A 22,833-nucleotide genomic window follows, 5' to 3' on the forward strand; every position below is an offset into this window, starting at 1 on the left:
TTTTTATATCTGTGTTTTTCTTTCATCTTCTTAGAGTGATCACTCTAGATATTACAATCTATATACATATAAATTATATATAAATAATATATATAGTATAGAATATATAAAATCACAGGCTAGTGACATCATCACGTGACCAGTTTGATTACAACATATAAACATTTTCTCCATTTTGGTTCTATATTGCGTTCCCAATACATAACACAGCTGTCTTAAATATCATCCCAACAGATGTTTAGAATCACATCAGAACCACTTTAACCATCAATGAGTATTTATTCATTTTCTTTAAGTTCATGTCAGGTGGATAATGTGCTAACGTAACAGGGTTGGAGGGTGACACATCTCACATGTGTGCATGAGTGCCCGATCATCATGCTTATGAGCTAAAAAGGATCGTATTTTTTTGCTGCTGTATTTTTCTTCCTTCAGGGTCATATTAATTATCTAGGCTTCATAACAAAGCACCAAACTGGATGGCTCGAAACAGGAGAAGTGCATGTCTGTTAGATGTAGAAGCCAGGAGTCCAAAGTCAAGGTGCCAGGAGTCCAAAGTCAAGGTGCCAGGAAGAAACATCTTCCCTGAAGCCCGTAGGTGAGAATCCCTTCTGGCACCCCCGGCTTCTGATGTTGGGTATCGATCCCTGGCATGCCTTGATGATGCCAATGTTAGCTTCTGTTGTCACCTGGTGTCCTCCCTGTTTGTCAGCTGTGCCGTTGTAGCATTGCTGGAGTTATCACTGACACTGGCTGCCTGTTACGATTCTTCTTTAGCTATGAAGTCTCTCATGGGCCACTGAATTCCCTCTACCAAGGAAACTGAGCAAGTCTCTTTGCTGATAGCGTGGTGGCTTCAAAGCCCACCAGAGCAGCGTTCCGGGTGAGGGAGGGCCTGAGAGCTTCTCTCCTCTCCCCTGGGGACAGTGAAGTGCCCTGCACCACCGCCGCCTGCCCTCTGTGACCCGGGCACAGCCACCCTCACATCATGAACCCCTGCCCTGCACCGACACCGCCTGCCCTCTGTGTCTGGGCACAGCCACCCTCACATCGTGAACCCCTGCCCTGCACTGCCGCTGCCTGCCCTCTGTGACCCGGGCAGAGCCACCTTCACATCGTGAACCCCTGCCCTGCCCTGGAGACGCAGACACAGGAGTGGTCCACAGCGGTACCCTCATCCTAGGTTTTGCTCTCTGCAGTTTCAGCCGCCTGAGGTCAATGGCAACTTCAGGAATAAATGTTTCACGAGTTTAAATCATGCCCTGCTCTAAGGAGCCTGGTGAAGTTGGCCCCAATGTGAATAATCCCCTCATCCAGCATATTCAGCCATCTGGGCGACCTGCCCATTAGTCATGGACACTGCCTGCTGCTGAGGCCGGACCACAAACACCATCATGGCATGAGGACCTGGGACTACCACAGAGGGAAAGGTGTCACATGGCCCATGGCTGCAGAGGGCATGAAGACCCAGGGCAGGACAGAGGGAAAGGTGCCACATGGCCTATGGCTGCAGAAAGTGTGAGAGTGGGAGGACCTAGGCCCCTGCAGAGGGAAAGGTGTCACATGACCCATGGCTGCAGAGGGTGCCAGGGACCGGGGTCCACCGCAGAGGGAAAGGTGTCATGTGGCCCACGGCTCAGCGTGTGTCACTCACCTCTCTCATGAGTTGGGCATGTGAGCATCTCAAGAAGGGGCCTGCCATACAATGAGATATTTTCAGAGAGAGAGAAACCACATTCACATAACTTGTATTACAATATTTTATTATATTTCTATGTTACTATTAGTTTTGTTGTTAGTCTGTTATTGTGCCCACTTTGTATTTAAACTCAATCATAGATCTGTGTTTCCAGGAAGCAGCATGGTCTAAGTTGGTGCCACTCGAGGTTCTAGGCACCCGCTTGGATGTTAGAGCAGATTCCAACCACAAGGGAGATGCTGTGCTTGGAGCATTGCAGGCTTTCTGCCTGTTCCTTCTCTCACTGTGAGGCCCCGGCATGGCTGTGGAAACCTAATGTTTCTTGGTGCTCCTGACGCAGAGTAATTTATGTTTTACTGGTGTCCTCGTTCCTGCCCAGATCTGTCACACAGCCATCATTCACAGCAAGATCCCAACCCAACGAGAAATGTGAAAACCTCAGAACGCCCTGCGGCCTCCGATAACTCACTCCCAATTTGCAATTCTTTCATGAGGGCTGCAGGCTATCAGGAGGGAGAAAAATAGAATAAAGCCCAATCAAAAACGATGAATTAACAAGTAAGAGATAATTAAAATGGGCTGGTTTAAACTTAACATGCAAATAAAATTCATTGAGGTTGATATCTTGCTTCGTTATGAGCTCTGGGAAAATAGAGACTTAAAATGATTTCTGCTGAGGCGGACCCTGATCCTTGAACCACTCGGGCTGATGACCTTGCCGGGCCAGTGACGAGCCCAGACAAGTGCCTGTTCTTAAATTTACACAGAAGCACGGAGGATAAACTTAGTGATTTCAATATGTTATCCCCTTTCATTGTATAAGCCGTGAAAACTTTGAGAGTAATTGATTGAAGCATAGATTTTTCTAGTTTATTTACAAAAAAAATATTGTGTTTCTCCTAAATAAGTACAATATTTAGGACTCAAATAAGAATGAACACTGTATTTTCCTAAACTATTTCTCCTTTTGTTGTGTTTTAGTGGCACAAAAATATCCCTTTTATTTGCTGTGACAGTGTGGATAAGCCCAGTTGGCCGTAGAACACGGCTGTAATTGCATCTCGCTTTGGGTTCAGGGATAAAGCTAATCCACTTAGAGACAGATATTAGAAATTCAGATGTAATATGGCTCAAATAAATCTCATTTGAAGTAAAAGAAAGACTGCCAAATTAAGCATGCACGGAATAGCTCCTTTGAGTGCGTTCTGAGCAGAGAATGGCACCAGGTCAGCATTGTGGCTGTGATCCTGTGGGCCAGGCTCAGGTGTGAAGGCAGGGCGGGCTCAGGTGTGAAGGCAGGGCGGGCTCAGGTGTGAAGGCGGGGCGGGCACAGGTGTGGAGGTGGGGCTGCCAGGGCTGCCAGAGGGAGTGGTGAGGAGGCAACAGCAAGGGTGTGGGAGATGGGGGAGGGCTGGGGAGCACCACTGCAGGGCAAGGGGTCCTGGGCGTGGGGCTCACAGAGGAGCTCGGCCTCCCTGGATGCTGTCCTTTAAGGGGCCCAGTCCTGTGGGGGCAGCTCCCTGGGACGAAACATCAGATGGGGCCCATGATGAACCGAGGCCAGGACACCTGTGAGTGGAGGGGAAGCAGAGGCTCCAGGAGAGCAGGAGTCCACGGAGGCTCCTGCTGCTGTCCCAGCCCGAGTCTACCTGCTGGGGTCCCAGCCTGAGTCCAGGGAGGCCCCTGCTTCTGCTGAGAACCTTTTGTGTGGGGGAAGCCGTGGGATCCCTGACCACCTGTCCCATGAGGCAGTCACAGTGGGAGGCCAACCCCAGCACGCAGCCACGACCCACGGCGAGATACTTCTCATGGGAACCCGGGACTCCCGTTCCTACCTGGTATCCAACATGAATGCCAGAGACTTCTGTGTTCACACAGTGCATGCCACCTCTTCACCAAGGCCCCCTTATATAGTGAAATAATTTTTAAGTTGTAATTTTAAAATATCAAATGACAAGGTGTCATCACATGTGTGGCACATCTGTACAGTAATAAGCACTTTGGAAACATCATCATTTATCTACCAGTGTGCCTATATTAAAAGAGTAAAATACCAAATCATTGTGTATAAATTATATCTTTTTGTGTCACCCAGTATTCACTGCAGTAAATGTGGTCCAGTGTTGAGTACCAGCTCCACACAGATGAGAAGGAAACAGGAGAGTGAACGTGGAATGCAGCCCTAGGATAGTCCCCACATGGCCTGAGGGTCCTCCCTTCATGGCCTTAGGGTCCTGGGTCCTCCTCTTGCAGCACTGGGGTCCTCCCTACTTGGCCCAGGTTGCACAGGCACCCCCCATGTGAGCAGCGCCGGGCCAGCTGGATCTCCCTGGAATGTGTGCACAAATGCTCTCTCTTGCATTTTGCATTGCAAGAACTGCAGCACTCTCGTCCCTGTCTCTGTAAGTTTTTTACCCCTTTCTTTCTCCAGAGCAACTTGGGGCTCAGATTTGTGCATTTGTCTTTAAGCAGGGGCACACACCGCTCAGCACACTCCCAGAGAAGAAGCCTTGACTATGGGAATAAAATGAGCCCAGAGGGCCACAAATACGGCTTCACATTCGCACTCTTGAGAGAAAGAAGACATTTATTTCGCTTTGTTTTTAATTGGCAAGCATCTTTTAAGCCCACGCTTCTAGCTCTCAGTGGGGGGCAGAGCACTGGCCCACGGAAGATGCCACATCTGCCCCCAGAAGCAGGGTCAGGGCTACCTTGTGTGGCAACAAGGCATGAAGGCTGCCAGTCATCTGACCCGGACACTATCCTGGTATCCAGGAGGGAGGGGCAGTGTCATCTGACCAGGACACTATTTTGGTATCCAGGAGGGAGGGGGCAGTGTCATCTGACCCGGACACTATCCTGGTATCCAGGAAGGAGGGGGCAGTGTCATCTGACCCAGACACTATCCTGGCATCCAGGGGGAAGGGGGCAGCGTCATCTGACCCGGACACTATCCTGGTATCCAGGGGAAGGAGGTAGTGTCATCTGACCCACACATCTTTAAATGAGAGAGAGGAAGACAGAAGAGTCAGGGCTAGAGGGATGGGTAGAGACAAAACTCTGTGGCCATTGCTGGTTTGAAGATGGGGAAGGAACCATAAGCCAAGGAACAGGTGCCTCCAGGCATGGGAAGGAGGAAACAGAGGCTCCCGGGCACCTCCAGAAGGACCCAGCCCTGCCCACAGCTTGACCTTAGTGCCATGAGCCCCACTGCAGACTTTGACCCCCAGAACTGCAAGGGAATGAATCTCAGTTGTTTTAAATCCTCAGAATTTCATGGAATTGGCCACAGTCGCGATGGAAATGACACGGCTTCCAGTTCTGTTCGACTTAAAGAAGAATAACTTGATACTCACAGCTTGTATACCCATAAAATTGAATATGTGTGATAGAAAATACGTTTTCCAAGATAAATAGAACCTGGTATATGCCATGTCCTGTGCGCATTTTCATGTGGAAATGGGCATACTCAGTGCACAGGTACATGCCACCCACACCCTGTCCTGCCCAATCCCCTCCATGGCCCGGTGCAGAGAGAAACCCCCACTGCCGACCTTGGTCTGTGGATAGAACATTTACACGCCATACATTTCTAACAGAAACATTCCTACAAACCTGTTTGAATAATACTCAGAATTTTATTTTCTGCGCATTGGGTAATTTACTCATGACCCCTTAACAAAAGAGATGCTGATCCTTGAAACTGTGTGAGCTCCACCATGAATCAGTAAGAGATGGGAAGTGGACATACCGTCTCTCCGGTTCAGTCTGGCGAAGCTGGGATTGTGGCTGCTGGACAGCTCGGAGGAGCTGCTGAAGGACGACGAGGGTAGGGTGGACACCAGGGGCTCCTCACAGTGATCTGCGGGGAAACACCGCGACAGGTTAGCCCCTTGTTATGGCACAGGCTCATACATGACATGCTCATACATGACACACTCATAGCACATGCTCATACATGACACACTATAGCACATGCTTATACTGGACATGCTCATACGTGACACGCTTATGCATGACACACTCATAGCACACACTCATACACAACATGCTTATATATGACATGCTCAGGTGTGCACAGCTGTATTCCATCACCAAATGGAAGTGGTGTGTACGTGGTTTGGTGTAAGCCCTGAAGGCACGAGTGAAGAAGGAACGTCCCTGACCTCCACTCCTGCCACACGGCCGTCTCTCTCCTGCACCTGTGGCCTCATGGAAAATTCCCTAGATCAGCTGACAGAAGACAACTAGACTCGGGCCAGTTTTCCAGATGGTTCTATGCCATGTGCAGGTGTCGCCCAGAAGTGGGGGGGCAGCAGCACCACAGCCCCTGCCCAGGACATCGCTGAGGGCAGTGGGGAGGCAAAATCCCCCCAGTGGTCAGAACTTCAGGCAGTGACCCTGGACTCAGCATCACGGACTCCACCCACCAAGGCTAACCGGCTACAACCACCACTGAGTGCCATCAGCCAGCAGCAGAGGCTAGCACAAAGCTCCGAGGTGGCACCATTCCCCTGGGGTCGGCCAGCTGCCTGGGGCAGGTGGTCACATCCACGGCTTCCATCAGGGGAGCGGCAGCTCCCTGGGGAGCTTTTTTGTCCTGAGTGGAACAGAACTCGGGGGCATGGATTTGCCTTCCCTGTGTGCCACGCTGTGGCCAAAACTGCCATCCCTGACTCAGAAAGCCCCACCCCACCATGGGGTCCACACAGCATTTCTTCTGACCAAGGACCTCCCTGCACAGCCAAAGAAGGGCAGCCGTGAGCCCAGGCTCCTGGAATTCCGAGTTCACCAAGTCCCCACCACCCTGAAGCTGCAGGCTTTATAGGAACGGGGGATGGCCTTCAGAAGTCCAGGTACTGTGCCCACTTGGTGGTGATGCTGGCAGGGCTGGGGTGAGGCTCTCCAGAGGCCACCTCGGCTCCAAATGAGGCTCCAGTACGTGGAGCTATTGCCCCTGAGCCAGGGCTCGCTGGGCCAGGAACAACCAGCAAGTGTTTTGGAGTTTCATACAATAACTTCTGTTTGAAGTCAGTTACAGTGCACAGGAATACGTGCTATCGTGTTATTTCCAGAGAGTTAGAGTGCACAGGAATACGTGCTATCGTGTTATTTCCGTAGTTATAGTGCACAGGAATACGTACTAGCGTGTTATTTCCAGGGAGTTAGAGTGCACAGGAATACGTGCTATCATGTTATTTCCGTAGTTATAGTGCACAGGAATCTGTACTAGGGTGTTATTTCCAGAGAGTTACAGAGCACAGGAATACGTGCTATCGTGTTATTTCTGTAGTTATAGTGCACAGGAATATGTGCTAGCGTGTTATTTCCAGAGAGTTATAGTGCACAGGAATACGTGCTAGCGTGTTATTTCCGTAGTTATAGTGCACAGGAATACGTGCTATCATGTTATTTCTGTAGTTATAGTGCACAGGAATACGTGCTATCGTGTTATTTCCAGAGACTTATAGTTCACAGGAATACATGCTAGCGTGTTATTTCCGCAGTTATAGTGCACAGGAATACGTGCTAGCGTGTTATTTCCAGAGAGTTATAGTGCACAGGAATACGTGCTAGCGTGTTATTTCCAGAGAGTTATAGTGCACAGGAATACGTGCTAGCGTGTTATTTCCAGAGTTATAGTGCACAGGAATACGTGCTAGCATGTTATTTCCAGAGAGTTACAGTGCACAGGAATATGTGCTATCATGTTATTTCCAGAGAGTTACAGTGCACAGGAATACGTGCTATCATGCTATTTCCAGAGAGTTGAAGTGCACAGGAATATGTGCTAGCGTGTTACTTCCAGAGAGTTATAGTGCACAGGAATATGTGCTAGCATGTTATTTCTGTAGTTATAGTGCACAGGAATACATGCTATCGTGTTATTTCCATAGTTATAGTGCACAGGAATACGTGCTATCGTGTTATTTCCAGAGACTTATAGTGCACAGGAATACATGCTAGTGTGTTATTTCCATAGTTATAGTGCACAGGAATATGTGCTAGCGTGTTATTTCCAGAGAGTTATAGTGCACAGGAATACACGCTAGTGTGTTATTTCCATAGAGATATAGTGCACAGGAATACATGCTATCATGTTATTTCCATAGAGTTATAGTGCACAGGAGTACGTGCTATCGTGTTATTTCCAGAGAGTTACAGTGCACAGGAATACGTGCTATCGTGTTACTTCCAGGGAGTTACAGTGCACAGGAATACGTGCTATCATGTTATTTCCAGAGAGTTGCAGTGCACAGGAATACGTGCTATCGTGTCATTTCTAGAGAGTTACAGTGCACAGGAATATGTGCTAGTGTGTTATTTCCAGAGAGATATAGTGCACAGGAATATGTGCTAATGTGTTATTTCCAGAGAGTTATAGTGCACAGGAATACTTGCTAGCATGTTATTTCTGGAGAGTTGCAAGGTGACTTTTCAAATTGACTTACAAAATCATCCAGCTTTCCAGTTCCATACACTTATTGCTTAATATGAAAGGAGATAGACTGAGATGTCGCTTTGCTGGCTGTAAATAAATATTAAATATGGTGTCAGGTAACATGATTTTCAGTACTGCTGTTACACAGAATATCAAATAAAAATCCTTAAAAATGGGGATACAGGATGGGGAGTGAACGAAGATCTGATGAGGAGTGGGAGCCGTTGAGAGTGGGAAACTGGCCTCCTGTGTGTGGGGACGCTCGTGTCCAGGTGTGAGCAGATGCGGGGAGGTGGGGTCATGGCTGAGGCCCGGATGGTGCAGTGAGCATCACACTCCCAGGCAGAGCCAGTCAGACACTCTTCCCACCAATTTATCAGGCAGCAGCATCTGCCACCATTGCATTATCTAAATAGAAAGAATAAGGAGAGAACCTGCAGCCTCAACTAACCTAACTCTTCCACCTGGGGGATGCTGTGGTGAGGCCGACGCCACATCATGCCCATGTGCTTTTCATCTAAACGCTCTCATGGGTCTGTCTCTGCCCTGCTCAGATGCCGTTGGTTCTGCACAGCTGCCGTGGCTGGACGGACCTGACAGTGGCCACCCTGTCCTGCCAAGCCCGTGGGGTCCTTGTCTGAGTGAGCAGCATGGACGCAATTCCTGTTGTTCCACCCCTTCTTGCCCTGCGCAGGCCCAGCAGCCCCAGGCACCTGCCCAGGACCCTCCTAGATCCTGTCTGTTTGGTGGGACCCCAACCCCGTGTTCATGCCTGCTACTTTCTCTAGTCAGAACTTCACCTCTAGCATGACAGCAGATAGCTGTCTCATAAGCCACTGTGTGTGGGTGGCCTGTCACCTGGCATGGCTGTGGCAACAGTGGGCTTGCACAGCAGACATCCAGCCCAGAGTGCAGGGTGCTCGTTGCCCCAGCATCCCTACCCCGAGGTGCCAAAAGAGCCTTCTCTCCTGTGATCTCAGCAGACCATTCTCACCAGTGATGCTCATGCTCCCAGGTCCCAGAGGGCCAGCCCCAGGGCCACAGCTGACACTTCATAGATCAGTAGCACAGACTTCTGCCAGCTTCCCAGGCCTCTGTGGGAGCCTCTCTGTTCTCATTCCTGCTCCCTGGGATTGCCTATCTCATCAGCACAAAGTTTCAAAAACAATGTTGCAATAATTGAAAATGAGTTTCCATTTTTGGTGCCATTTAATTGTACATATGTATGCGTGCATGTGTCTGTGTGACGTGCATGTATGCACATGTGACGTGTGTGTCTGCATGTGTGTGAGCATGGCACATAGGTGTGCATTTGCTTGTGTGTGCATGTCTGCACATGTGTGTGGGCATGGCACATAAGTGTGTTTGTGTGCATGTCTGCACATGTGTGTGAGCATGGCACATAGTTGTGCGTGTGCTTGTGTGTGTGCATGTATGTGTGCCTGCACATAAGTACCTGTCTATAGTGGAGCCACAGAGAACCCTGACACCACATATTCACTCCTTACAGATCTAGAATCAGTTCCTTTTACCAACCACAGCTTTCTTCCCTGAGGCAAAGGCAACAGAATCTAGTTAGAGAAAAGAATTATCAAATAAGTCAATTATTGAATTAGGGTGTATAAAATGTTTTTAAAAATGTTTTTAAAAGATTCAAACTTCAGAATTTCCAGGTGACGATCTTAAAACATTTCTTAGGTTCTAATTTTGGGGAAAAAATTTTCCTTTCAGAACGAGTTGTATTTTTTATTGAGTCCATAAAAACAAAATTCAACTTGGGGAAAACTACCACATAAAAATTAAAATGTGATGTTTTCTGAGTTTCTCAAGGAAATTAAACCAAAAGTTAGTATTTAAATAGAAGGTCAAATAAGATTTTTAAGTGGAAGCTCTCTGAACATACAGATTGTTCCACTGCTGACCTGTTCAATCCAGAGGGTACCTCGGTCAGAAGACCTGTGCAAAACACACAAAAATAAATTCGAGAATAAATAAAACCTAGACTGACAAAAATGAGCATTTCACTACAAAACAAATTTTTTTTCTTAAATATATACCTATGTGTGTGATGTGGTATGTGTGGTGTGTTTGTGTTATGTATGTATAAATGTGTGTGGTATGGTGTGTGTGTGTGCTGTGTCTCTGTGTATATGTGGGGGTATATGTGTGGTATGCCTCTGTATATGTGGGGGTGCATATGTGTGTGGTGTGTGTATATATGTAAGTGGTATGGTGTGTGTGTGCTGTGTACATGTGGGTGTGTGTGTGCTGTGTCTCTGTATATATGTGGGGGTGTGTGTGTGTTATGGGTTGTATATGTGGGTGTGTGTGTGGTGTGTGTATAAATGTGTGTAGTATGGTATGTGTGTGCTGTGTATATGTGGGTGTGTGTATATGTATAAGTGTGTGCTGTGTATATGTGTGTGCTGTGTCTCTGTGTATGTGTGTGTGTTGTATGTGTGTATGTTTATGTACGTGTGTGTTGTGTGTATAAGTGTGTGGTGTGGTGTGTGGTGCCTATGTGTATTGTGTGTGTATAAATGTGTGCAGTATGGTACGTGTGTGGTATGTGTCTGTGTGTATTGTGTGTTTTGTGTATAAGAGTCCAATGTGGTGTGCAGTATTTCTGTGTTGTGTGTGTGTGTTTAATGTGAGTCCCCACACTCAGCCTATGGGAATAAAAAAATCATAGATCCCCTTGGCTCTAAATATGCCATAGAACAAGTGAAACTGGAATAAAAAACCTAAATATATTTGTTGGGAGTGAGACGCACGACGCGCTGATGTAAATTCCAGAACTGAATGCATCAGCGTGATGTGGAGGAACCGAAACCCTTGCGGCACTGGCCAGAGAGTTCATTGAGCAGCCACTGGAAGCTCCTGGGCTGTAACTGCTCGAGCTAATCACCTTCTCTGCTAACGAGCTCACTCCCAGACCTGCCCTCCACAGAAACAAAACCTAAGTCCAACAAAGACAAAGAATGCTCAATGCAGTGTTATTCATGATGCCTCCGAAATGGAACCCCCAAAGGCTCGTCCAGATTAGAATTTGGAAACAAGCTTTGGTGCCATCACCAACGGGATCCATGTCGAAGTTTTGATGCCTCTATTAAAATGGCACAGGTGAGCCTCAGCCACAGTGTTGGGCAAAATCAGTCAGGCCTGACTGCAAACCCCGCGATTCCCCATACACATGGCCCCAAATAGGAAAGCCATCTTTTTGGTGATGGAAACCAGAATTGCTGTCCCCAAAGGCTCAAGGGGTGCACTTGGCTGCAGGAGACACTCTCAGCTTTGAGTGGACAGGGACACACAGGCCTGTTTGTCAAATTTCCTCAGCTCACCCAAAAACAAAGATATGTTGCTGACGGTACAGGAGACTGGGCCTGGGTGTCCCACCACTTGCCCTGATGTGAAGGGGATAGTGCCTCCATCTCTGAGGGACTCGGGGTGTCCCACCACTGGCCCTGGCATAGAGGGGACAGTGCCTCTGTCTCTGAGGGACTCAGGGTGCCCCGCCACTGGCCCTGACGTGGAGGGGACAGTGCCTCCATCTCTGAGGAACTCCAGACCCCTGGAACTGGTCATCAATATCAGCAGGCCAGATATTTGGAGATTTTAGAGGAAAAAAGACGATGTTCTTAAAAACAGCCCATTAGGACAGGAGCCAATCAGCTGTATAGGCATTTGCTCAATCAGCAAATAGTTTAAGAGCCCATTGTTTTTCCTTTTATCAAATTGATGAAGATGGTTCAAATCCAGTTCAAACAGCAATGGTCAATTGCTGACTCGAGCCAAGTTGAGTCTAGAAAATGTCGCCTTGGGTCCACGAAGACCCACTGAGACCAGGAGCACAGGTGGAATTCACATCTGAGGGTCTTATAGGCCAGGCGGACCAGTCAGCCCCAAGAGGCCGGCTGCATCTAGCTTCTGCAACAGTGCAATTGCCATATTTAGAGACAAAATACACAATGTCCCTCAAATAGATCTGAGTATTTTTGCAAATGATATTCAAATGCATTTTAAAAAGTAAATGAGCAGAACAGCATATTCAAAATTCTAAACAGCACTTGCCCATCAAGGGCTGGTCAGTGAACCGCCTCCTGATGACCAGCTGATGGTTCTGGGCTACAAATATGTAAGTCAAATATACAAAAGTACTATTCAATAAAAAATGTTTTTCCTCTTTTGTCAGGAAGCATCTGGACTCACTTTATAAAAAGGCAAAGTTTGTGTATTTACAGTTTTGCTGAGGAAGCACGTGAGTCCTGGCCTTGCGGGCTGTTCCTTGTCACTGGAGATGCCCAGGGGCATGTTTTACACCTGGCCACTCCGTCCGGAGGAAGCAGGTGCACTGTGTGGGTGCTCGAGTCTCTCAAGGGGCATGTTTTACCCCTGGCCACTCTGTCTGGAGGAAGTAGGTGCACTGTGTGCAGGTGCTCGAGTCTCTCAAGGCTGCATGGCCATGCAGCGGAACACACTGGGGGACCTGGGCACAGGGCAGGGGGCTCAGACTTTCTGGTTGAATTCTCCAACCACTCTGGGACAAGATTGGTGAGTCTGTGATGCTTGCCATTGGCTGCCACGTGCCCCTTATCAGTGAGAAGAACAGGCAGAAAATGACATGCCTGGTGTATCCAAAGACCACACTTGGGAGCACCACGCTGACCATCGGGCAGTAATTCCATTTTAATTTCCAACTCCTAGAACTCGGCAGGCAGTGGGTGGGTGCTGGGTGAGGTGCACACAGCATGTCATGTTAGTTAGCTGTGATCTTTCACCCTATGAGCCCCCTGATGTCTACACAGAAAGGACACACTTTAACCCTGACTCCCATTGGACACACATCTCAAACACCTAGGAATGCAACAGTTTTCTAAGGGGAAAGTATTTAGCCCCCACTGTCCAGCCAGGTGCAGCAGCGAGTGGGGGAGGCCTTAATATTTTTGCTTAAAGGAAGAAAAGTCAGTAAACATACACAAATCACAGGAAGCATTATTTGGAAGGAATTCACACATTGAGTGAAGTCACGGAATTTTCAAATTTGCACAGCTCTACACAGCAGGACCATTAAAAAGACACAGCTGGACCAGCAGTTTGCAAACCTTAATTTCAAACACAAGAAGGGTTTGAAATTTCTTTCTTTAACGCGGGCCTGTGGGTCCAGAGCTGGATTCACTGGCAGGACCCAAGAACCCCAAGTGGCCTCGAGGCCCAACATGGGACAGAGGAGCCAGAGGCCCAGCCTCAGGAAATTCCATGTCAAGGGCCACTTACCCCCAGCACCCCCAAGATGGCCCAGGGAGTGTTTCCAACTCAGTGAAGGGGAGGCTGTAGTCACACACACCATCACATATGGGGTCTGACCCAGAGCAGGGCCCTCAGGCAGTCGGGGTAGACACTGACTCCAAAGACAGGAGCATGGTGGACAGCCACAGGCAGCAGGAGACACTCTGGAGTGAAGGAGAGGCTCAGAGGAGCAGGGCTTCAGTGAGGCCCACGAGAAGATGGGTGCTGCTGACTCCCATGCTCAGATACTCACACATGCATGCACACCCACAGGTGTGCTCTCACACATGCACCACGAGTGCTCACACTCATGCAGAGACACAGCCATGTGTATATGCATGCACACATCCACACAGTCACCTAATCAAAAAGTTCAAGACAGAGACGAGAGAAAAATATAACCCATTGTCAAGAGGTAAAACAGTCAACAGAACCAGACACAGGGAAGTCCCAGATGTTTCATCTGTTGGCTGGGATGTTCAAATGGCTAGAGTCCATGTGTTAAGGGAACTAGAAGAAAAGGTGAAAATATTTTTTAAAAAAGGTGAGGGGATTTCAGCACAGCGATGAAATCTAAAACAGGCAAAGGAAAATGCTGGGAATAAAAAACCTGATTATCAGAGATAAAGAAGTCTGTTGACAGACTTATAAGATGGTTGAACCTAGCAGAGGAAAATCAGTATACCTGAAGATAAATCAAGTTAAATTATGTAAAGTGAAACACAATGTGGAAAAAAAGAGAAGAGTGTTCAACAGCTCAGATAATATCAAACACTCCAATATATGCTTAGTGAACAAGAGGAAGATGAGAGAAACAATAGGAAAGAGGACGTATTTGAATAGACAACGACCAAGAATTTTCCATTTTCAATGAAAGGAAACAAAGTACAGATTCAAATATCTCATCTAAAACCAACCAGTGTAAATAAAACACAAAATCATATTTAAGCAGATGCATCATAACCACACTACTGAAAAACAAAGGTAAAGTGAAAATCTTGAAGACAACCAGAAGGGGAAGAGATGCCTGTGTACCAAGGGAAAAGATAAGAATTAGAGCAGAGTTATCCTCATGACTGTACAACCAGGAAACAATAAAGCAACCCCATTAAATGCTGAAAGAAAAACTGTGTTAACCCAGAATCGTGCACCAGCATGATAGTAGCTTTCAAGATATTATTTCAAGGTGAGGTAAAGACATTTCCAGGTCAGAAGCTGAATAATTCATTGCAGGTAGACCTTCACTACAAGACATTTTAAAGGAAGTTATTCAGGCAAAAGGAGTGTGATATCAGTGGAAAGTCTCGACCTAGACAAAAGACTAAAAAGTTCTGGAAATGGTAAAAGCAACGGTCATTATAAAATATATATTTAATTTTTTAATTTACTTTAAAATGTAATTGACTGCCTGAAGCAAAGATGGTAATGATGTATCATGTGGTTAATAACTACATAGGTATATAATGTATGGCAAAAACAGCACAAAGGAAGGAAAAATGGAAGTTTACCTCAGAACAGGTTGGTGTAAGATTATGTTCATTCAGACTTGAATAGGTTAAGTATGTATATGTTAAGCCTTAGAGCAGACAGTAAAAATTTTTAAAGGGCTACAGTTAATAAGTCTATCATGGAAATAAGATCTGACATAAAAATTACTCCAAAAATTCAGAAGAAAACAAGAAAATAATCATCTAGGATAGCTTCAGGATTGCAAAAGAGAAACGTGATTTCAAGGATTCCTTTTCTGTGACCACACCACTTTGCCTGTGTCTGTATCCAAACCAAGTTGAGTCACAACCAACTATCATCCTCCTGCCAGGTCGTCTTACTGGGGGATGGCTCCACAGCAGCAGGAACATGGTCCTCTCCGCACCGCACAGCCTGCTGACCTAGCCCAGCTTCTGATGCAAGCCTGTGTTCAACTAAGAGGACTTGCATGGCCGCTTAATGCAATCTTAGCACTCAATTTTCTCCCCTGGATTTGTGGACAAGGATCTAATTTTCACTGTTAGATTACTGTGGAGATGGTCATAATCACATTTTAGAGCACTGCTAAAATACTGAACTGGTTAAGTTACTTTAAAAATAATAAAACCCACAATAATTAAGAAAGAGGACAAAAGAGCTGAAGCGGAGTTTGGGTGAAAGAATCACCTCAGGGTATCAGCAGCTGATTCCTAAGAAGGGTGGCTTTTTAAACAGAGGTAAGTGGGATGTCTGCCATGCCTTTCTGCACCTCTCTAGCTTTTCCATGGACCTGGAGATAAAGTTACGGCATTTCTCTAAAATGTGTGAGATCCTTAAAGCCAAGGCAATTTATCCCGTAAAACTTCAGTGCTTGGCACTTTAAAATCCTCAGGAGTCATCTGATATAAATAAGAGTGTCTTTGAGGTTTGTGACATGTTCATATTTTATATTTTATAATATAAATAGAAAAATTTCCCCTGTGATGTCAGTTACCGTTCATAGTAACAATACTATCAAATTCACTTCAGAGAGGTTGTTTCTGTCTTCAGGTTTTTAACATAAAACCTAAATTACACAAGAAATACTTTTCCTGTCCTTTAGAAATATAGTTTTGATAATTTGGACACTCTCAGAGTATAAAGTAAGTTGAAAAAAATAACTAAAATGCAACTCAGCCAGGGACCCTCAGCACAAAACCAGGACCAGGCCATTTTAGGAAGTGCCCCTTCACGTCAGCAGATGAGCGAATCGGGGGCTTTGTGCTCCCCTGGGTGTCTCCAAAGGCACCCGCCCCGGCTTTTGCTTTTTCCCTCAGGGTCTTCCCTGGGATGGTTCCTGGGAGCGTCTGTCCACGAGGAGATGGCATTTCTTCCTGTATAACCTTGTACCATGAGGGAGTAAAACTCGTTTATGCTGAACAAAGATGTTTTCCAGAGACCACTGACAAAATCCAGGCTTCTGATTTTTTGAAAGAGAAATCAGCAATCAGAACCTGAAAAGGAAGTGGCAGCTTGCAGCTATGAGACAGCACAGGGCATGGGGCTCCAGGGCTGGAGCCCAGCGGGACGTGGGGTGGACGTGGCCTGAGTTTGTCTGTGGTGGATCAGTGAGGCTTCCAGCGGACCTACCCCTGGCAGCAGAGGATACTGCCCGGAAGTCAGCCCCAGGGCAACAGTCAGGGGTCCGCACCTGCAGTCAGGGGATGGGAGGGACACTGGGCTGCACCAGGGTCTCAGGAAAGGACCTGGCTGACTCACAGGAGTACCTGGTGCAGGCTGGCCTTTGGAGGCATCGGGAGTCCGGGGGAGGGGTCAGGCGTCTGTGCCCCTCACTGTCCAGCCACCACTCGTGGGCTCACCTGAAAGCAGCACCAACGAGGCTAGGCAACGCTCTTCAGCCAAGGGAATTCCTGGAGACAGATGGCTGTGGAGGCTGCTGGCCAGAAGCTGGGGGGGTGGCCGCCCATCACAGATGGTGATGGGGACAGCAAGACACAAATTTACCACAGGTGTTTCTACAGTAGCCCTTCTCAAAGCATGGTTCCCTGGAAGCCCTTAGGTTCCCCAAGGCCCTTCCAGGGGATGTGTGAAGTCAAAGCTATTTTTATAATAATTCTAAGACATTGTTTGCCTTTTCACTCTCATTTTCTAACAGATATACAATAGAGTTTTCCAGAAGCTACGTGGAACATCTGTACCTGTGAACCAGGCGTTGGAGAGACTGGCACAAAGAAGTAAGTCTCCTTACTCTTTGTTCCTTTGTTTTGGAAAATGAATCTTTCTGAAGAAAATATGTTTTATGTCATTCTGTAATGGGTTTATAGTGTTATTTTAAAATAAATTAATAAATGTTTAAAAACATTCTCAGTATTCATGTCTAATATAAATATCAGTAGATTCAACCCCCCAGGTCAGCGTCAGACATTTCTGGGGGTCCTCAAATATCAAGAGTCAAGAAATCCAGAGGCCATGGGGCTCAAGAGCTGCCGTGTAGAGGACGTTGTGGCTAGCAGTCCTGTGTGTCCACAAAATCAAACACACACATTGGACAAACACCAGGATACCTTCCACAAAAGAATTATTTCACTTAAGGATGTGGATTCAAAATCATACACCATTCCTATTACAAAAGCAGAAACCCAGATGATGTTCAAAGGTGTGTATACACTAGGGAGTAGGGAAATTGGAGGATGTTTACATTCCTGACGGGCCTCATGGTTTTCATTCATCCATTTATATAACCTACACAATGACAGCTATTTACGTGTTTCATACGATTTTCACCGGGACGCAGCTGATAACTGCAGGTAGAAAGTCACCTCAGAAGGCTACTTGAAATAATTTCTTAGTCTTCCATGAAGGTGGCAAGTTAAAATACTGTTCTCAGAAATCAGCAGAAGGTTCACAACCCTACCACACATATATCCGCATTTTTCTTTATAAATATGAACCTATGTCCACAAGTTTTAAGAATGATTTCAGGCCTTCAAAATTAAATTAATTTACAGAAACATTCAGGTCTTCAGGGATAGATACTGCCATTATGTGCTTATTGAAATTACACAAAAATGATAAGAAAAAATAAAACTACATTGCCTGATAAAATCTAATGTTTTCTTCCATTTAAAGGGCCTATGTAATATAGCTGACAATTCGAAACCTTCACAAACATCTAATGGTAATAATTATTGCTGAAATGTGTAATGACGCTAATAACTTCTGGAAACCACTTTTCCCTTGTGGCTAAAAAACCATGATTATAATGTTCTAAAATGGTGGAGATGGATAAAGACGGCCCCATAGCACTGTGGCCGAAAATGCAAAGTTGGGACCTGGCCCTACATGCCCCTCCTGGCTGCTCATCTACACCCTCTGTAACAAATCAGGAAATGTGAGTGTTTCCTGGGGTTCTGTGAGACGTCCTGGGAAATGACCTGACCTGAGGGGGAGGTCATGGGGACCCCACTTTGTAGGCGAGTCAGACAGACGTTAGGGTGAGATGGAGCTGGGACCCCTCCTAGGGACCTGCCAGGCCACCCCAAACATGGAAATAAAGGAGAATCTCGAGTTCATTCAAGGAAAATTACAGGCACCAAGCTGGTCTTGAAAACCAAACAAGCATCCAGGTAGGCAAGGAGGTAACAATAGCTCAGAACAACATCCGGCTCCCTCTAGAAACTAAAGATAACCCTGCCCCACATCCCTGAACTGTTCTCCAGAAGCCCAGAACCTCACCACCCGGGTCTAAATCCACCGGCACGCAGACCCCCGATAACCAGAACCAGGGAGTGAACTCAACCTGCCTTTGGTTCTAAATTTCTTCCCAAGGAACCTGAAGGAGGAGACCCCCACAGTCTAGAACTTGGCATTGGTTTCTGCTGACCCTAGAGTTTTGGATACAGCTTCTCCTGCAAATCAGAGAATCTTTGAATCCACTTATGACCTATGGGTCTCACTTCAAGATATCTCTTTATTTTTTTTAAGGTGAAACCTATGGTTAGCTTCCAAGTATTGGTTTGTGACTTTACCAGCAATCTCTTCCTCCCACCTTTAAAATCGTTACCTGTAGGCCACTGAGGAGCTCGGGTCTTAGCAAGAGCTGCCCGATTCTCCTTGCTTGGTGCCCTGCGAATAAACATCCTCCTTTCTCCACTGCAAAACCTCAGCGTGGACGTTTGTCTTACTGCGCCAGGCAAGAGGACCCGATTTGATTTGCGAACGGGGGTGCATCCCCCGCCGCTGGTGTCTGAGGCAGGCAGTCTGTGGCACTGGACCCTTCGCCTGCTGGGTCGGTGCTGGCTCTGGGCAGTTAGTGTCAGAATCAAGTTAAACTTTCGACACCAAGTCTGTGTCCAAGAGAACTGAGAAATTGCTTGGATGAAAACCCCACAATTGGTGTCAGAAGTGTTGTGCGTGTGGAAAAGTCATTTTCTTTTAGCCATTACTCAACTGTACATTCAAAAGGATTTTCAGGTGTGCCGCGCCGGCCGGAGGAGATACATGGGGCGCCCGTGGGCCAGGGCCAGGTGCGGGGACCTGTGAGCGGACCCCAGAGGCGGCGGCACAGTGGAGCTGCTGAGCGGGCTTGAGGCTGCAGAGGCGCCCGGCGCAGGGTGGCTGCCTCCCGGGGGAGGCGACCCGGGGGCCCTGCTAGGGTGACGGCTCCTGCCCTCGGCCTGGGGTCATGAAAGGTCTCGGTGACAGCCGCCCCCACCACCTCTCTAGGGACAGCCTAGACCCACCCAACGAGCCCGTTTGCAGGGACTGACCACAACTCCTACCTGCTGTCGCCCACGGACGCCTTTGCTGGCAAGGCCCGCTTCCCTGGGCAGGACACCCTGCTGGGGGATGGCCTCTTTCCCCACAACAACCAGCTGCCCCCGCCCAGCAGCACCTTTCTCTACATCCACGACAACTCCCACTTCGAGGTGCCAGAGGAGAGCCCCTTCCCCAGCCATGCCCAGGCCACCAAGATCAACCGGCTGCCCACCAACCTCCTGGTCCAGTTTGAGAAGCAGCTGCCCATCCACTGTAGTGGCTTCAGCACCCTCCAATTCCCCCATGGTGAGACCAAGGCCCGTGGCGAGAGCCCTGGCTGCATCCGCCACCTGGTCCACTCAGTCCAGCAGCTTTTCTTCACCAAGCCACCCTTACTGGATGGCACAGTGGGCAAGGTCGGTGGCAATGGCAGCAAGAAGGGTGACATGGAGGACTGGCAAGGGCCAGAGGGCCAAAAGCAAGGAGCGGGCCAAGGTTGGGGAGCCCAAAGGGCGCAGCCGCTCCAACATCTCAGGCTGGTGGAGCGCCGATGACAACTTGGATGGCGAGGCCGGCACCTTCCGCAGCAGTGGCCCAGCCTCCGGGCTAATGACACTAGGCCGCCAGGCAGAACGCAGCCAGCCACTCTACTTCATGCATGCCTACAACACCCTCAGTGGGCACATGCTCAAAGCCACCAAGAAAACACCACCCAGCTAACGGTCCCACCACCCCCGCCTGCACCCCCAGCCACCTGCCCCAGCCTTGGGGTGGGCACTGAAACCAACTACGTCAAACGGGGCTCCTGGTTCACTCTGACCCTCAGCCACGCCCACGAGGTCTGCCAGAAGACCTCGGCCACATTTGATAAGAGCGTGCTCAAGCCCAAATCCTGCCACCAGGGTCTAGCCTACCATTACCCGCAGGTGCCTGGTGGTGGCGAGTGCAGCACCACGATGCTGTCCCCATGCGAGACGGATGCCGCAGCCGACGGCCCCAGCCCGTTCCGGCTCATGCGCAGCAGCAGCTACATCAAGGCCATGGGTGACAAGGACAGTGACGAGTCCGGCCGCAGCCCCGAGCCCTCACCCAAGACTGCAGCGTGGCGCCAGAGCTATCTGAGAGCCACGCAGCCGTCACTGGGAGAGCAGAGCAACCCCCACAGGAGTCTGGACCGCCTGGATTCAGTGGACATGCTGCTGCCCTCCAAGTGTCTGGGCTGGGAAGAGGACTACATGCCCATCAGTGACAGCCTCAACGACTCCAGCTGCATCAGTCAGATTTTGGACAGGCCTCCCTGATCCCCCAGTTGTTTGGCCATGAGCGGCAGGTACGGGAGGCAGAGCCGAGTGAACAGGATGAGGCGGCCTGCGAGTCAGCCTGCAGCGAAGCAGAGTCCACAGCGGCGGAGATGCTTGATTTGCCACTGCCCAGCTGCTTCCGCTCCCACAGCCCCAGCTACCTGCGTGCCATCCAGGCAGGCTGCTCGCAGGAGGAGGACAGTGTCTCCCTGCAGTCCCTCTCCCCACCACCCAGTACCAGCAGCCTCAGCAATAGTCACAGCCTTCCGAGTTCATCATGCCTAGTGGCGTATAAGAAGACCCTGCCACCGGTCCCTCCATGCACCACTTCAAAGCCGTTCATCTCAGTCACAGTCCAGAGTGGTACTGAGTCTGCCCAGGATACCTTCCTGGACAGCCAGGACCACAAGAGCGAGGTGACTAGCCAGTTGGGCCTGAGCAACTCATCAGACAGCCTGGACAGTGGTACCCGACTGCCCAGCATGACACGGGGTGGAGTCGCCCCAGCCCCTGAGGCCCCAGAGCCACCCCCAAAACATGCAGCTCGGAAAAGTGAATAAGGGACGCTGACCAGCTCTGAGTCCCACCCCGAGGCCACCCCCAAAAGGAAACTGTCATCAATAGGAATACAAGTTGACTGCATTCAGCCAGTGCCAAAAGAGGAGACCAGTCTCACTACCAAATTCCAGTCCATCGGGGTTCAGGTAGAGGACGACTGGCAAAGCAGCGTCCCCTCTCACAGTATGTCCTCCCAACAGGACACGGACTCAGATACCCAGGATGCCAATTACTCAAGCTATAAATCATCTGAGAGGAGCCTTCCGGACTGTACCCTTCACCCCAACTCCATCAGCATCGATGCTGGTCCTTCACGGGCCCCCAAGATTGCCCAGATCAAGCACAGCCTCTCCTATGGAGACAACAGTGACCCTGCCCTGGAGGTGTCCTCGCTGCACCCACCAGACCCCAGCTCGAGACTTCTTCCAGCTCCCCAGCAGAGCCGGCACAGCCACGGACCTGCCACCGAGACGGCTACTGGTTCCTAAAGCTACTGCAGGCAGAAATGGAGCAGCTGGAAGGCGGGTGCTGCCAGATGGACAAGGAGACCAAAGAGTACAACCTCTCTGAAGTCTTAGGAAAAGTCCTCAGTGCTGTGGGTAGTGCCCAGCTACCAATATCCCAGAAATTCCAGCAGTTCCTTGGCCTCTGTGAGCAACACTTGAACCCTGATGCCAACCCACGCCCCATAGCCCGGGACCTGGCAGGGTTCTGGGACCTGCTACAGCTGTCCATCAAGGACATCAGCATGAAGTTCGATGAACTCTACCACCTCAAGGCCAACAGCTGGCAGCTGGTGGAGACCCCCGAGAAGAGGAAGGAAGAGAAGAAACCACCCCCTCCGGTCCCGAAGAAGCCACAAATCCAAGCCGGCAGTGAGCCGTGACAAGGCCTCAGATGCCAGCGACAAGCAGCACCATGAGTCCCACAAGAGACTCCCGGTGGCCAAGTGGGCAGCTTCTGTGAGGCAGAACTCAGCCACCGAGAGCATGGAAAGCATCAAGATTTATGTCCTGGAAGCCCAGACCAGGCTCTGAGACCATGCAGGAGGAAAGAAAACGATTTTAAATCATTAAAAAACACAAAAACCAAGTGTGAATGGAAAAATAAAAAATAAAAAATGATTTGTAAATAGATCGTCTGGGACTTTCAGGTATTCTGTTATGAACACCAAGCCTGCCTTTCTCCAGGGATCGCCTCTGTCTACCCTGAAGTTTTCCTCTTTACAATTCTGATTTTTTGTTGTACGTCCCCTCTGTCTGTAAACTGGTGTGACATTTTGGGAGAGATTCTCGGCTCCATTTTCTCACTAACTGAGG

The 22,833-nt window shown here is 48.7% G+C and overlaps 1 non-coding gene and 1 pseudogene across 1 annotated transcript; one reads left to right on the forward strand and one right to left on the reverse strand.

Moving 5' to 3' along the window:
• Positions 1–300: 300 nt before the first annotated feature.
• Positions 301–400, reverse strand: LOC134738192 (small nucleolar RNA U13). The gene has a single exon (XR_010123804.1). It is a non-coding gene; the product is annotated as a small nucleolar RNA U13 (small nucleolar RNA).
• A 19,181-nt stretch (positions 401–19,581) lies between these two features.
• LOC134738100 (disks large-associated protein 4-like) lies at positions 19,582–22,551 on the forward strand (annotated as a pseudogene).
• Positions 22,552–22,833: the final 282 nt, after the last annotated feature.

Source organism: Pongo pygmaeus, chromosome 15 (assembly GCF_028885625.2).
Source record: "Pongo pygmaeus isolate AG05252 chromosome 15, NHGRI_mPonPyg2-v2.0_pri, whole genome shotgun sequence".
NCBI lineage: Eukaryota > Metazoa > Chordata > Mammalia > Primates > Hominidae > Pongo > Pongo pygmaeus.